We start from the raw sequence: 14,986 nt of genomic DNA on the forward strand, positions 1-14,986 counted from the left end.
GGCGAGCATGCGGAGGGAAAAGTCTATTCTTGAGCAGTTGTCAACAGGACTTCAGAGGTAAGTGAGAGGAGATGATCTTGAAGATGCTTCACGGTGGGTCAGTCTCAAGAGACTCGAGATGTTTCCTTGAGATTCCTTCCGAAGCTTTTTTCTGGATGTTGGGCTGGCATTATATTTGAATGTGAAATCGCCCTCAGCTGGCTGCCAGGCACCCCCAATGTATTTGGGCTCCAGGCAGCTGTGAAAAGCACAGAAGTCACACCATTGACCGGTCCAGATTTAAATACTTTACCGCAGTGGCCGGGCAGGGAAACAAGAGGTGAAGACAGGAGGGGCCCGGAGCTGGAGCTGAGGGCCAGAGGCCCCAAAGCCACACTGAAGCAGTGACTCCTTGAGAGGAGCACTGGGGGCACCCACCTTCTAGGGACCCGGTGAGGAGGGGGAGACGGGAGGTGGCGGGGTGGACCACTAGAATAACTACCCTCTTCCCTCTTCAAAGGGGGAGGTTTCTTCAAAGGGGGTGGGGAGAAGAAATGCTGAGCCCAATGGAGGGGGAGTGTATGTACAGGGGTGGGGTGATCTACTCAAGGCTCAGCTTCTACCCTAAAATACCTAAAATCAAAACATACCTTACCCCAAAGAATTCATTTCCTTCTGACACCTGCTTCTGATTCCCAGGAAAGATTCCTAGTTCTGTTTAGCTGGCAGAGTCCTTCTACCCAACTTCCTTCTATTAACTCTTGAACATGGTCTATTTCACAGAAGTCATTTCTTAAGAACTCCTAAGCCTGGCTTGGGCTTTATTCTGCTAAAAGGATACCTGCCCTCAGCCCTGGAGTATATAAAGTTCTTTCCCTGACAGATAATGGAGAGGTGCCCAGCCCAAGATTAATCCTCATTTTAATTTCTCAGAAGGAAAGAAGTGTCATTTCATCCAAACACACACACAAAGGGCCTGGAGCACAGTGGCCGCTCAATAAAGCTAAGTCATTAAGTCGTTGCCATTGCCAGAGATGAGTGAGAGTTCCTTGCCCTTGACCTGAGTCACCCTAAGTCCTCCCTTACCACCCTGCCTGTCAGCGGCCAGTGGAGCTAAAGTTCCATCGAGCTTCGTGCTTTGGCCCAGGCATAGCACAGGTGACCAGCTTCTGACAGGCTGGCCAGAATCCATGACCCCAGAGAGGATCAGGCAGGGGGCTCCCCAAAGGGAACAATGACCCAGCCACAGCTCAGAGTGGAGAGGACTGATGGGCAAGCCCAGGTGCCTCCCCAAAACACTTAATCACTGAACGGTTTGCCAGCGCTTCATGCTCCTAGACAAAATCCCACGGTCCGCCTCGGGTCCCCAGCCCCTGTCACCACCTTCAGTTCTGACCCGTCTAGAGACAATTGCCTCAGGTGTTCTACCCGCAGAATTTGAAGGAGGAACAAGAGGCCTTGAACTCAGTAAGCTTAGTCACTGCAGCTCTCATTTTTACTTGGAAAGAACTGGATTAAGGATTCAAGACTCTTCACCTCGTCCACCGATCTGCCTCTGCCCTTTGATTCCAAAGACAGGACTGGACCCGTCTACGAGCCCCACTGCCAATTTACACATCAGGTCCGGGCTCTTAATGAGTCCTTCAGAAACCAGCGCCACTGACAGAGCCAAGGGGGTGCACAGCCTTCAGATGGGCAGATTGCTGTTTTCTGTCATCCATCTGAGGTTCCTTCCTTGTGTGCCAGTTGGATCCCAACCCTGTCTGTGGCCCACCCCAAACCCCTACACTGCCTTGCATCAGTCTAGAGCTGATCTGTTAGTTCCAGCCCTGCCTTCAGTTTCTGACCTTGACCCAGTCTGGCCAAGGATTGGTGCCCCCCCTCTTCAATATGCCTTCTTCTTAAATACTCCCAAGGAAAAGGCTGCCCACCCCCAAAGAAGCAAGAAGGGAAGCCAGGGTCTTTTTATGGCTTCCTTCAAGCTCAGAACTGTAGAGCACCCCTGAGCCCACTAAGCCATGGATTCCATGACCACATGGAATCCTGGGCATGTGTAGAAAGTGAGGAGGGAAATGGGGTTCCATACACCCCACTCCTAAAAACCCCCAGAGAAAAATATTTTTTGTAAATACCAAAAAATCTGATAGGACTGTCTATGAAATCAGCTATGACAATTATGAAATGTGAGTCATGGTTCTCTTTGTTCTGAAACTATAAAAAAATCACAATTTTTCATCCTGATAGAAATCAAAAACCTAACTTGTAATCTCATACTATACACAAATATTAACTTAAAATGAATCATAGACCTAGTTGTAACAGGTAAAATAATAAAGCTTCTAGAAGAAATACAGGAGAAAATATTTGAGACTGTGGTCAGCAGGATGATTTCCCAAAGATATCTACTCCCTGTCCCCTGGAACCTGTGAATATGCTATATGATATGGCAAAAGAGACTGCAGATGTAATTAAGGTCACAGACTTTAAATTATGGAAAATATCATGGATCATCCAAATGGGCCTCATCTAATCACATGACCCCTTCAAAGCAGAGAACCTTTTCCAGCTGTGGCAGAAAGAAAAATTCGAGATTCCAATCATGAGAAGGATTTCATGGGCTTTTACTGGCTCTGAGAGTTAGGGGCCTCCACTCCAGGATCAGAGAGAGGCCTCTGGGAGCCATGGGCAGCTCTAGCTGACACCAGTAAGGAAATGGAGACGTGGGTCCTACAACCTCCAGAAACACGATTCTGCCAACAACCTGAATGAACTTGGAAGCAGACTCTTCTCAAGCTTCTCAGCCAACCAACACCTTGGTTTTGGCCTTATGAGAAACCAGAGCAGAGCGAACAGCCAAAGAACCCACCCTTACGACCTATAGAACCGTTAGATAATAAATGTGTTTAGTCTCCTGACACTGAATTCGTGGTCATTTGTTATGGCAGTAACAGAAAACTAATAAAGAGAACTTGGTTGAGAAAAAGATTTCTTAGGTAAGACATAAAAAACATGAACTGGAAGGGGAAAAGTTGGATAAATTGAACTTCATTAAAATTAAAACCATCTGTTTTTAGAAGACACTATTAAGAACATAAAAATCTTAAAAACCAAACCAAGACTAGAAGAAAATATCTACAAAACACCTGATAAATGACTTGAATCTAGAATACAGGAAGAAATTTTACAACTCTATAATTCAGAAGACAAAACACCCAACTTTTTTAGGTGGGGAGGGCAGGAGATTTGAACAGACACTTGCTTCATCAAAGAAGATTTACAAACGGCAAATAAGCACCTAAAAAGATGTTCAACATCAGTAGCTATCAGAGAAATGCAAGTTAAAGCCCCAGTAAGATAACATTACGTACCTCTTACTAGGGCTAAAATTTAAAAGACTGACAATACCAAGAGCAGACAAGGATACAGAGCAACTAGAAATCTCATGTATGCCTGATGGAAATGCAAAATGGTACAGCCATGCTGAGAAACAGTTTTGTAGTTTTCATAAAATGAAACATATGCTTATCATTTGATCCAGCAACCCTCTCTTAGGTATTGAAATGAAAAATAAGTCCACACAAAGACCTGTACATGATGTTCACAGTAACTTTATTTTTAGTGGCCAAAATCCGGAAACAACTCAAATGTCTATCAACAGGTGAATCAGTGAACAAACCGTAGTACATCCATGCACCGTAATGCTACTCGGCAATAAAGAATAATAAACTTCTGATACATGCAACAACGTGGATGAGTCCCAAGAGCATTGTACTAATTTTTAAAAAACCAGACTCAGAAGGCTGGTATATCCGTCTGCTAGGATTATCCGGACAAAATTCCAGACTGGGTGGCTTAAACAACAGAAATTTATTTCTCACGGTTCTGGAGGCTGGAAGTCCAAGATCAAGGTGTCAGCAGGGTCGGTTCCTGAGGAGACCTCTCTCTTTTTGGCTTGATGATACTGTTCCCACATGGCCTTTTCTTCGTCTGCTAGGATTGTCCACACAAAATTCCAGACTGAGTGGCTCAAACAACAGAAATTTATTTCTCACGGTTCTGGAGGCTGGAAGTCCAAGATCAAGGTGTCAGCAGGGTCGGTTCCTGAGGAGACCTCTCTCTTTTTGGCTTGATGATACTGTTCCCACATGGCCTTTTCTCTGCGTGTGTGTGTGTGTGTGTGTGTGTGTGTGTGTGTGTGTGTGTGCACGCACATTCCTGATATCTCTTCCTCTTCTGTCCAATGGAACATCAGACATATTCGATTAGGGCCCCACCAACCAATATGACCTTGTTTAACTTTAATTATTTTATTAAGGCCGTATCTCCAAATATAGTCACATTTTAAGCTACTGGGGTTAGGACTTCAATATATGAATTTGAAGAGGACACAATTCAGTCCATCACAGCTGATAATGGTACAATTTCATTTATGTGATACCAATTGTATGACATTTTAGAAAAGGAAAAACCATAGGAACAAACACGGTTGGTGGTTGTTGGTGGCTGGGTAGAGAAGAGGACTGACTGCCAGGGGGCCCCGTGGAACTTTCTGGGGAGATGGAATTGTTCTGTCTTGATTGTTGGTGTCATGTGGCTCTATACATTTGTCAAAACTTATTGAATCTGCATTTAAAAGAGGTAAATTTTATTTTATGTAAATTATTCCTCAATAAACCTGACTACATGATCAAATAGTCTGACCCCCACCCTAACCCAAGTCAAACTCCACGTTTTGGGTCCACCTGGCACACGTGGTCCCCTGAATTGATAATTCTTGTCATTTACATTTTCCAAGATAACAGTTGTGTTTTCTAGACTTTTTCTGCAAATACCTTTGTAATGGAGGGCCCATGTAAAGGCACAACTCCCAGGAAAAGGCTATATATCATTATAAATCCTTTCCCCTTTAACCAAGTATAATGATTTTGAACAAACTGCTTACTTTCCATTCTCTCCTCCAGACTAATATTTCATTGTCAGAGTAGATAAGGATAAGAAAAAGAAAGAGACAGAGAGAGAGAGACAGACAGACAGAGAAAGAGAGAGGAAGGAAGGAAGGAAGGAAAGGAAGGAAGGAAGGCAGGAAGGAAGGAAGGCAGGAAGGAAGGAAGGCAGGAAGGAAGGAAGGCAGGAAGGAAGGAAGGCAGGAAGGAAGGAAGGCAGGAAGGAAGGAAGGCAGGAAGGAAGGAAGGCAGGAAGGAAGGAAGGCAGGAAGGAAGGAAGGCAGGAAGGAAGGAAGGCAGGAAGGAAGGAAGGCAGGAAGGAAGGAAGGCAGGAAGGAAGGAAGGAAAGGAAGGAAGGAAGAAAGAAAGAAAGAGAGAGAAAGAGAGAGAGAAAGAAAGTAAAGGAAAGAAAGTGTAAAGCCTATCTCATCTTAGAGCATTTGTTTCCCTTTATTTTACCAGAAAGCATTGAATTCTCTTAAGTGAGGACATGGCGTCTGCCACCCTCAGAAGTGCTGACAACAGACTATAGGAAACAAATGAACATTCATCCCAGACTTCTCTGGCACCAGTCACCCTTTCTGGTGCAAAGATGAGCACTTGTCAGCAAGATTAGGAGCAGCTCCTGCCAAGGGTGTTCTCACTGTCATTTACCATTCCACCCTTGCAGCTTAATGAAATCCAGAGAAAGCCCTAAATTTAAGACTCCTTCATCCCGGCGCTCTAACTAGCTAGCTAAGCCACTGTAAGCAGTCACAGCCCACTGTATTATGTTTATTCTGCCAACTGCCATGGGTGGAGCAGGTGCAGAAAGGCGCTCCTAACTCAGAAAGCCTGCTAATCAGAAGTAATCTTTCAAACGCTTTCCAATGCATTGTTTCTTTTCCTATTTGTCTTTTATGCTACCATAGTTTATTGAATTTCAGAGACCATAGATTGTGAAGAAGGCGGGGAAAGTTGCAAATGAAACCATGCCACAATGCTTTCTCATTTCTTAGGAATTGCACTGTGTACTTATTCAAAGAACTTTTAAACTTATTGACACAGATTTTTTTTTATCTTGTATCATCTATGGGCCCATAAAAAACTATATGCAAAGAGAAGTAGTCAGTTAAGGTATTCCTTAAATTTATTCAATTTATATAATTTTTCTGAATCACATTTTAAATTGAAGTCATCAAGTCTCATGCTTTGTGAGACGATTGTCTTCTCGACCAGGATTGGCAAACTTTTTCTGCAAAGGGCCAAATAATAAATAAATAAGTAAATAAGTCGGGTTTTACAGGCCATGCACTCACTCAGCTCTGCTGCTGAAGCAGAAGCAGCCATAGACAACACTTAAATGAAGGGGCATGGGTGCGTTTCAAAAACATCTTTATCAATCCAGGAACTTGAATTTTATATCATTTTCATGTGTTATAAAATATTTTCCTTTTTTTTTTTTAACTATTTAAACATATTTTTAAAACCTTGCTTATCTATAGGCTAAGAAAAACGGGCGGTGGACCAGATTTGACCTGTGAGCCACTGTTTGCCAACCCCTGCTCCATGCCATGGGAGCATTAGTAATCCACTGTATATTTTTAAATAACATACTCCAGTCTCCAGAATAGTCTTTGAACAATCTATTTCGCAAATTTGGATGCTGGGGGACATTCGTCAGAATAGACTATTATGCTATAATAACGAACAACTCCAACATCTCAGTGGCTTAGAACAACAAAGGTTTATTCCTTACTCATGCAAGTTCCCCTGAAGGTCAGGACTACTTTGCAGAGCAGGTGCCCCCACACAATGACTCACCTTTACTCCTTCATGTGAATTCATGACCCCTTAATTTCAGCAAAGGACGAAAATGTGCAAAATCACCGACCAGCTCTTAAAGGGTTTCCTCCAAAAGTGACAAGTGTCACTTTTCGTTGGCAAAATCAATTACATGGCATGATGGCTTTAAAATGTATCTACCAATTCATGGACATTGCCACCTCCAAAGGTGAAGCCTTATTCCCTTTTCCTTGCAAATAAGCCAGACTTAGTGCCTTGCTGCTAACAAGTAGAACATGGCAGAGGTGGTGCTCTGTGACTTGCAAGGCTACGTGTCTTATTCCATTCAGCCTGCTATAACAAAATACCACACACCTGGTGGCTTGTAAACAACAGAAATTTATTGCTCACAGTTCTGGAGGCTGGAAGTCCAAGATCAGGAGGCCAGCATGGTCAGGAGAGGGCCCTTTTCTGGGTCACAGACTTCTTGTTGTATCCTTGCATGTCAGAAGGAGCTAGGGAGCTCTCTGGATCTTCTCTGTTATGGCACTAATCCCTTCACGTGGCCCCCACCCACCCTCACAGCTTAAGCACCATCCAGGGGTTCCACCTGCTAATATCATCACACCAGGCATTAGGATTTCAACATATGAATTTGGAGGAGGACACAAATATTCAGATCATAGCACTAGGTCTTAAGAAGGATACTTTCACCTGGCGCCCCACCCCACGCTCCTTCTCTGTCTCTCTCTCAGATAGCTCACTCTTGTGAAGGTTAGCTACCGTGTCACAAGACCCTCACCGCCCCTTTGAGAGGTCCACATGTGGCAAAGTCCATGTGGAGAGGAACCAATTCACCAGCCCAGCTCACCAACCAGGTGAGTAGACTCTCCAGCCTCAATCAAGCCTTCAGATGATTCCAGCCCCCCAACCTTCAAGTCTTCCAGCTGAGGCCCCAGACATCAAAGGGCTATGACCTCTCTGAAGCCCCCTCCCCATCACCTCTGTGTCCCATCTGAATTAATGATGCACAGAAACTGAGACAACAAATGATTATTATTGTTTCAAGCCTCTAAGTCTGGGGCGTGATTTGTCATGCAGCAACAAACAGATAACTAGGATATGTGGCCTCACCTAATCTCAAGGTGATCGGGAAATCAAAGTGTCCCACTGATCTAAAGATGGGAGAAACTACTTATTGATAAATGTCCTGATCTCATCAGAGAGAACCGATGAGAAATTTTCAGACAAAAACCATGACTCACATTCTCTCCTCTGATGGTTCATAGACGGTTGTTGTCTGAAACATCAACACCCTTGTCCCAAGACACCACCAGGAAAAACATCCAAGTTCATAGCAATATGTTATTGCCTACACACAGACAATGACACTGAAGCCAGACAGAGATTTTTAAATGACATTGTTGAAAACGCATCTAGTTTTCAGAAATATTAAAATGCAAAAACAATAAGCATCCTGGAACTAACACTATGGCATGTCACCGTTTTTTCAGTCACGTGCTCTTCATTTCTGCCTGCACTGATTATTTGCCTTCAACTAGAAGGTCCAAGGCGGTTGGCTTGGAGGTAAAATGAGAATGTGGACAAAAAGCCTTCATACCCAAAGCGAAGCAAGTTGTCTTAGTCCCTTCGGGCTGCTATTAAAACATACCACAGAGTAGGTAACTTAAACAATAGCATTTTTTTCTCACGGTTGAGCCTGGGAAGTCCAAGACCAAGGCAGTGGTGAAAGCCCACTTCCTGGCTCATAGACAGCCATCTTCTCGCTGTGTCCTCACGTGGCAGAAGGGACGAGGCCTCTTTTATGTGGGCATTACTCCCATTCATGAGAGATCCATCAAATACTATGACATTGGGGATTAGCTTTCAGCCTATGATTTTAGGGCAGACACAAACATTTAGTCTGGGGCACAAATGATTTTTCTGAATTAAACAAATTAATGCCACACAAACTATAGGTATAATAATTACAATAAGGGTCAATCTAACCTTAACTCGTTGAAATATACCAGATTCAATTGGCCAATAATGGTCCTATGCTTGTATATGTTTATATAGAGAAATATAAATTCCTCTACACACACACAGTATATGTAGTATACTTAACCTTAGGTAATGTGTACCCCTATATGTTATTGCTAGAAATGAGATTTCCTTTAAAATTAGTCTTTAACAAATCCTTAATAATGAATAGTGGCCTTGCTTATAGTTAACTGGTAGCCATTATATGGAAAGAGCAGGACGTGATAGGATGTGCGTAGAAAACCACTTGATTCTTTCCCTGGGGCACATTCAAGCCCCATTAGTGGATTTAACCTCTATCTCCCCTTAGATGAACCTTGGGAGATATCTTAGATCTCATACTTTTTGCCTATCACTCCTTCTTTTTGATTGTGGTAAAAAAAAAAAAAAAACACATAAATTTTGCCATCTTCACCATTTTTAAGTTTACAGTTCAGCAGTGTTAAGTACATCACATTGCTGTGAAATAGGTCTCCAGAATTTTTTTCATCTGAATAAAGTTCTTCCGAAACTCTATACCCATTAACCAACTCCCATTTCCTCCTCCTCTCCAAATGGTTGCCACTATTCTACTTGGTGTTTCTATGAATTTGACTACGTTAGATACCTCATATAAATGGAGTCAGACAGCATTTGTCTTTTTGAGAGTGGTTGACTTCATTTAGCATAATGTCCTCAAGATTCATTCGTGTTCTAGTATGTGATAAGATTTCCTTCTTTTTGAAGGCTGAATAATATTCCATTGTAGGAATAGACCACATTTAGTCTATCTATTCATCCATCGATGAGCATTCGGAGTGCTTTTACCTCTTGGCTATTGTGAATAGTGCTGTGAACATGTGTGAGCAAATCTCTCTTCTAGACCCTGTTTGCAATTCTTTTGGAGATATACCCAGGAATGGGATTGCTGGACCATACGGTAGTCCTATTTTTAACTTTTTTGAGGACAACTCATACTGTTTTCTGTAGCAATTGCACCATTTTACAATCTCACCAAGAATGTGCAAGGGTTCTAATTTCTTCGCATCCTCACTAACATTTGTTATTTTCAGTTTTGTTTTATATGTGTGTGTGTGTGTGTATGTATGTGTGTGTGTGTGTGTGTGTGTGTGTGTGTATATATATATATATATATTTCCATCCAAATGGATATGAGGTGTTATCTAATTGTGGTTTCGATTTGTATTTTGTCTTGTCTTTAATAACAAAAGTTCCTTTGGTTATTTTCAGCTCCAAAGAACAATCTCATTCTAGCAAATGTGATAAGCAGAACAGTACCTCCTCTTCAACAAAGATGCCCTAATCCCGGAACCTATGGATATGATACATTACAACAAGGAATTATGATTGTAGGTGGAATTAAAAGTTTCTAATTAACTTGCCCCCTCCCCCCAGGTTGCCTGTGATTCCTCCAGGGTCAGAAGAGATGGAGGCTGGAAGGAGATGTAAGGGGCAGAAGAGACTACCTGTAAGGAAGGCAAGTGTCGTATGACATTTGCATCTTCTTGGTTGATTCCCAGTGATGATTCTTTCTCTTCTGTAACATCTCGTGGGATCCTCAGAGTCATCTCCTCTTGTCCCTCGGGCAATCCTTGTCTCTGGCCAGCTGCTCCCCATTTCATCTTCAGCTTTGGCAGCCAGTGGTAACCTTCAGCCTCTTTCTGAGAGCCCCTCCCCTTTGGCAGGAAGCCTTTTTGGATGGGTCTTTTCGATAACCCCAAGACCCGATCTTTCCCACAGGTCCTCTTGACACACAAAAAATACTCAGGCCTCCTTTTCTTATGATGGGAATTAGGAATTACTTTTCTATTCTTACTTTGAGGAATTTTGCCCAAGTTCATTCTTAGTTAATCAACATGTATTTATATGGTCTATCTACATATAAGTCAGAAATAGTTTTATATAGTGATCATCCAGTTGCAATTACAGTAGATAAAATCTTCAAAAGAACTTGGGAATTTTGAGATCATTCACATTTTTCTTTAAGGAATTTTATTTCTTAGAGCTATTTGCAAAGTATGTCTTCTCTAACTATTTCCCCCAAACTCCTACCCTTTCTGTCTTTAAATTTAATATCATTGCACCATTTCTATAGAGGAAAAGACTATTTTACAAGAACTTTCAACTAGTTGCAAGTAACTTTAGCCACCTCTTCTTCTCTCCCTTTCCCTTCTACATCTTTCTCAAATTTAAGTTCTCCTAGGAGGGTTGGAGAAACATAGTGAAGTGAGAGATGTCCCCAGATCTCTCCCCTTGAAACAACGATAAGCTGAACATCTAAAACTCACCAAAAACACTCAACCTGCACACCAGCATGTCTGAGTGTGGGATCTGCGCATAAGAGCTACCACAACAGTTTCTCAATAAAATATTTCCAAATGAAAAAATAAATAAATAAGTTCCCCCTAGGGATGTAAAGAATTTTCACATCATGATACAGATTATTGCTGATGTCATTCACGACATAAACTATCATTCTAAATACCAGTTTAAACAACTTTTCAATCGAAATTCAGGATATCGAAAGTAAAATTATCTTACAAATGAGAAATTCTCAATAGTTTGCCCTTTGTAGGTAATCTCTGGAGGAAAACATAAGAAACAATAACAGTGGTTGACTGTTAAGAGATTCCAGTTAGAGAGCTGGAAAAACGAAGAAGAGAAAGACTTACTTTTCACTAAATATCATTTTGATCCTTTCGAATTTTATACTATATAGTCTCACTTCAAAAAAAATTTAGTTGTAAAATTAATAATTTGCATTTGAAAATAAAAAATGACCATTCTAACACTCAATTAATGTTACAAGTATAAGTTACCTTTTGATTTCAGAAAATAGAGCTTTAAAAGTTTTAAGAATAAGTTGAATTGTGTGTATTGTATCTAGAACTTATAATTGAGTTAAGCTTGGTGATTTTTTTTTTTTTTGGGTTTTTTTTCCACTCCGTGCTCTCGGATTGCATAAAATTTCAATGAAAACAGAGATAGCTTGAACTTTGTGGGGAGGGAGTTGTGGAAAGGTATGTCTCGCTGAGTGATAAGTCTATTTCATCTTTTGTCCAGTGCATGCAATCTACCAGGCATTGTATTGAGTGCCAGGAGATAAGGGCAATAAGCCCTGGTGCCTGCCCTGGAGAGAGATTTGCACATTGGAAAAGAGAAAGTGGTGCTTTGAGATCTCAGAGTTGGGGTTGGAGAAAGAGGAAAGCCTTAGACTGAATACCTGGAGAGGAGGTAAGAAGGACTTGAAGTCAAAATAGAGTCTAGACATGATCCGGAAGCCACTAGAATCTGAAAACAAGGAGGGCCTAAGAATGGGAGAGTGTAGTCAAAGCCAAGGATGACGAAGAGGCTCTTTCCACAAGCCAGGTGTCTGCACCCAAGGCAAAGTGGAAAACCAGAGCAAAGTGGAAAACCAAGGCCCAATTTTCCAAGCAACTGGTCCAGCTCTCAGTAATGATGAAACGATCACCCTGGACCAAATCTTAAAGGGAAGGTCCTGACCTCTTGAACTCCTGCAAGGACTTTCTAAGCCTTAGCTTTTCTCATTTATAAATCAGTAACAATAATAGCTGTACTATAAAATTGTCACAAAGATTCAACATAGTACATATAAAATGGTTTGCACAGTGTCAGGAGCATAATAGTTGTCCAATATCCGGGGTCTATTTTGTTGTTGCCTGTAAATAAATGTTGTAATGGTGGATCTCGTGGATTGGGTCATTCGACCCTCATTTCACACTCCTTTTGGGGGAATTTCTTATACTGCTAAGTCTTTGAAGCTAAGAACTACATTTCCCAGACCCCTTTGCTCTCAGGGTCTGGATGCCAGTTAGGTTCCACCAATTAGAGGCAATCATGTAAGAACCTGAAGATGGAACACATTCCTGTTGCTGTTTCTTCCGGCAAACAAAATCACAAAGATGTGAGTGGCATGAGGGAGCCAGGACCGTGCTGGGAGCAGCTGCTTGACCCCCAGATCACAGCTGCAGTGGTTTGCTCTCAACATGGTGGTGGCCCCTGATTTCCACTCTTGCAGCCTTTCCAGTGACTTTGTAAGCATCTAATTCCTGAATTAACCTTCTCTGTTGAAAATACCTAGAGTGGTAATTCCTGATTCTAGATCTGAATCCTGACTGACTCAGATATGGATGCTTCGTGTAAAGGAATTTCATATATGAACTTCTATGAAAGAATTTATGTCAGACTGCTGCCTCAAACTTGTTTAGATTTAAATGATGGGCAAATTCCCATGTTTAAACGAGTTCAATGTTCTCATAAATGCCATCATCCTCTTTGAGATCTGTTGACATAACACAATTAAAGTTTTCTGAGACCCTAAACGGTTAACATTGTATTTGTATATCATATTGAAAGGCAGAGTATATTTTTAGATGATCATAACCCACCCATGGTTTTTTTTATACTTCATTTGACTGAGAGGAAAATGGTCCCTGAGAAAGTTTTGCCTCCTGATAACCATTCTTCCTTCCTTTCTTAGTATTAAGAACTCTAACATTTATCTGCAGACACTACTACTGAGCTAAATTTTATTCTCACTCTCCCTTAAAGCCAAGCAAGCCATATGACTAAATTTTGGCCAGTTAGATGTTAAAAAAAAAAAAAAAAAAGCATTTTGTGTAACTTCTAGAAAGTATCTTTTGAAGGAGGATACAGATTGCAACTTTTCGGTACAGAAAATGACAATTGTAGATAATCTCAACCTAGATCAAAGAAATTGGAGAAATCATCTGGAGTCTTTTTTTCAGGGGAGGGGCACACATTCAAAGCATCCAAAAGGAGGGTTTGAAAGACAGACTCTCCATACTCAGCAAATTGCTTTATCCCTTGCTCTTTCCTGTTGGCTGGTGAGTGAATGCGATGGTAGGAGCCCTAACAGCCATCTTGGGTCATGAGGTAGTATACAGATCATGGCAAAGTAAAAGAGAATGAGCCTCTTGCCTGAAGGAGCTGCCATGTAGGTCTGGATTGTGTACCTCCAGATTTCTTTTACGTAAGAAAAAAATCAACCTCTAACTTTTTAAAGTCACTGTTATTTGGTTGCCAATGGGTTATTACATGCAGCTGAACCTACCCCCTAATTAACATAAGGGGAACAGCCAAACGTCTTCCCTCCACATCCACCATGAACTATTTCTCAGTTTCTAAAAACAAGTGCATTCTCAAAAGCTGCCCAACTACTGAAACACAGCAAGGCACATTGCCAAAAATGTTGGCCTGGGTTTAGAATTAAAGACACAGAATGACTTCACTGAGGAGAAATCAGTGTACGGAGCAGCAAAGTTCGTGAGCCAGATGACTGACTCTGACTTACTTGTATTCGTTTCAAAATTAATTCAAGGTACCAATTTTAGCTTAAGTAAAAGGCAAGACCTCAACACTAGCCAATGGTCTGTGAGGGCTAGGGTTACGATTCAAAGTGGCTGAGTTTCTGTTTAAACTGGTCCTCTACTGTTCCTCGAGTGGCCACGCCATAGTTCACAGCACACCCAGTAGTATAATCTGCTCTGCAGCTCTCTATTCCAGAGCCCATAGATCAGAGGGTTAAAACACTGGGCAAAAGCAAAAATTCCAAAAAGCAAAGAAAGATTTAAAGGAAAGAAAAACACTCCACACATCTTTCCCAAACCGATGAATGCCAGGGTTGGTATTACATGTAGCCCCATCTGCAATAAATGAATAAGGACTGTTTTCCTTGCTTTGATATTTCACCCGTTAAAATGGCCAGCCTGTTTGCCTTCTTGGTATATTAGAAAGTAACTTATAAGAATGACAGACAGAAGAAGGAGAAGGAACACCATACCAATGGCTCTAGCGGGAGTGCCATTCAAAATCACTGGGCAAAGTGGCTCGGCTTTTAACACAGCAACAGGAGAGGAGTTGGTGCCCTCTATGATGAATAAGCAAACATTCTTGAGTATGATGATTATCCAAGTCCCAGCCAGAACTCTGTACTTAACTGAACTTACAAAGGACAGAGATTTCAACGGCCAGCAAATGGCCAGGTAAGTATTGACAGCCATCAAGGCCAGAGTGAAGAGGATCCTTTCTCCAACACTTAGCTGGACCCCAGACACCACCGGCAGATCAGCACAGGGCTGCTGTCCAGCAGGGCCCACTTCCCTTGGAAAACCACCCCCAGGCCACAGTAGGAGGAGATGCACAGCAGATGGTGGCAAAGGAGGATGTATCAGACCTCTTTCCTCAGTTTCGAATTCTACATCACTATTGCAATA

This window comes from Pteropus alecto, unplaced genomic scaffold (assembly GCF_000325575.1).
Source record: "Pteropus alecto unplaced genomic scaffold, ASM32557v1 scaffold110, whole genome shotgun sequence".
NCBI classification, from domain to species: Eukaryota; Metazoa; Chordata; class Mammalia; order Chiroptera; family Pteropodidae; genus Pteropus; species Pteropus alecto.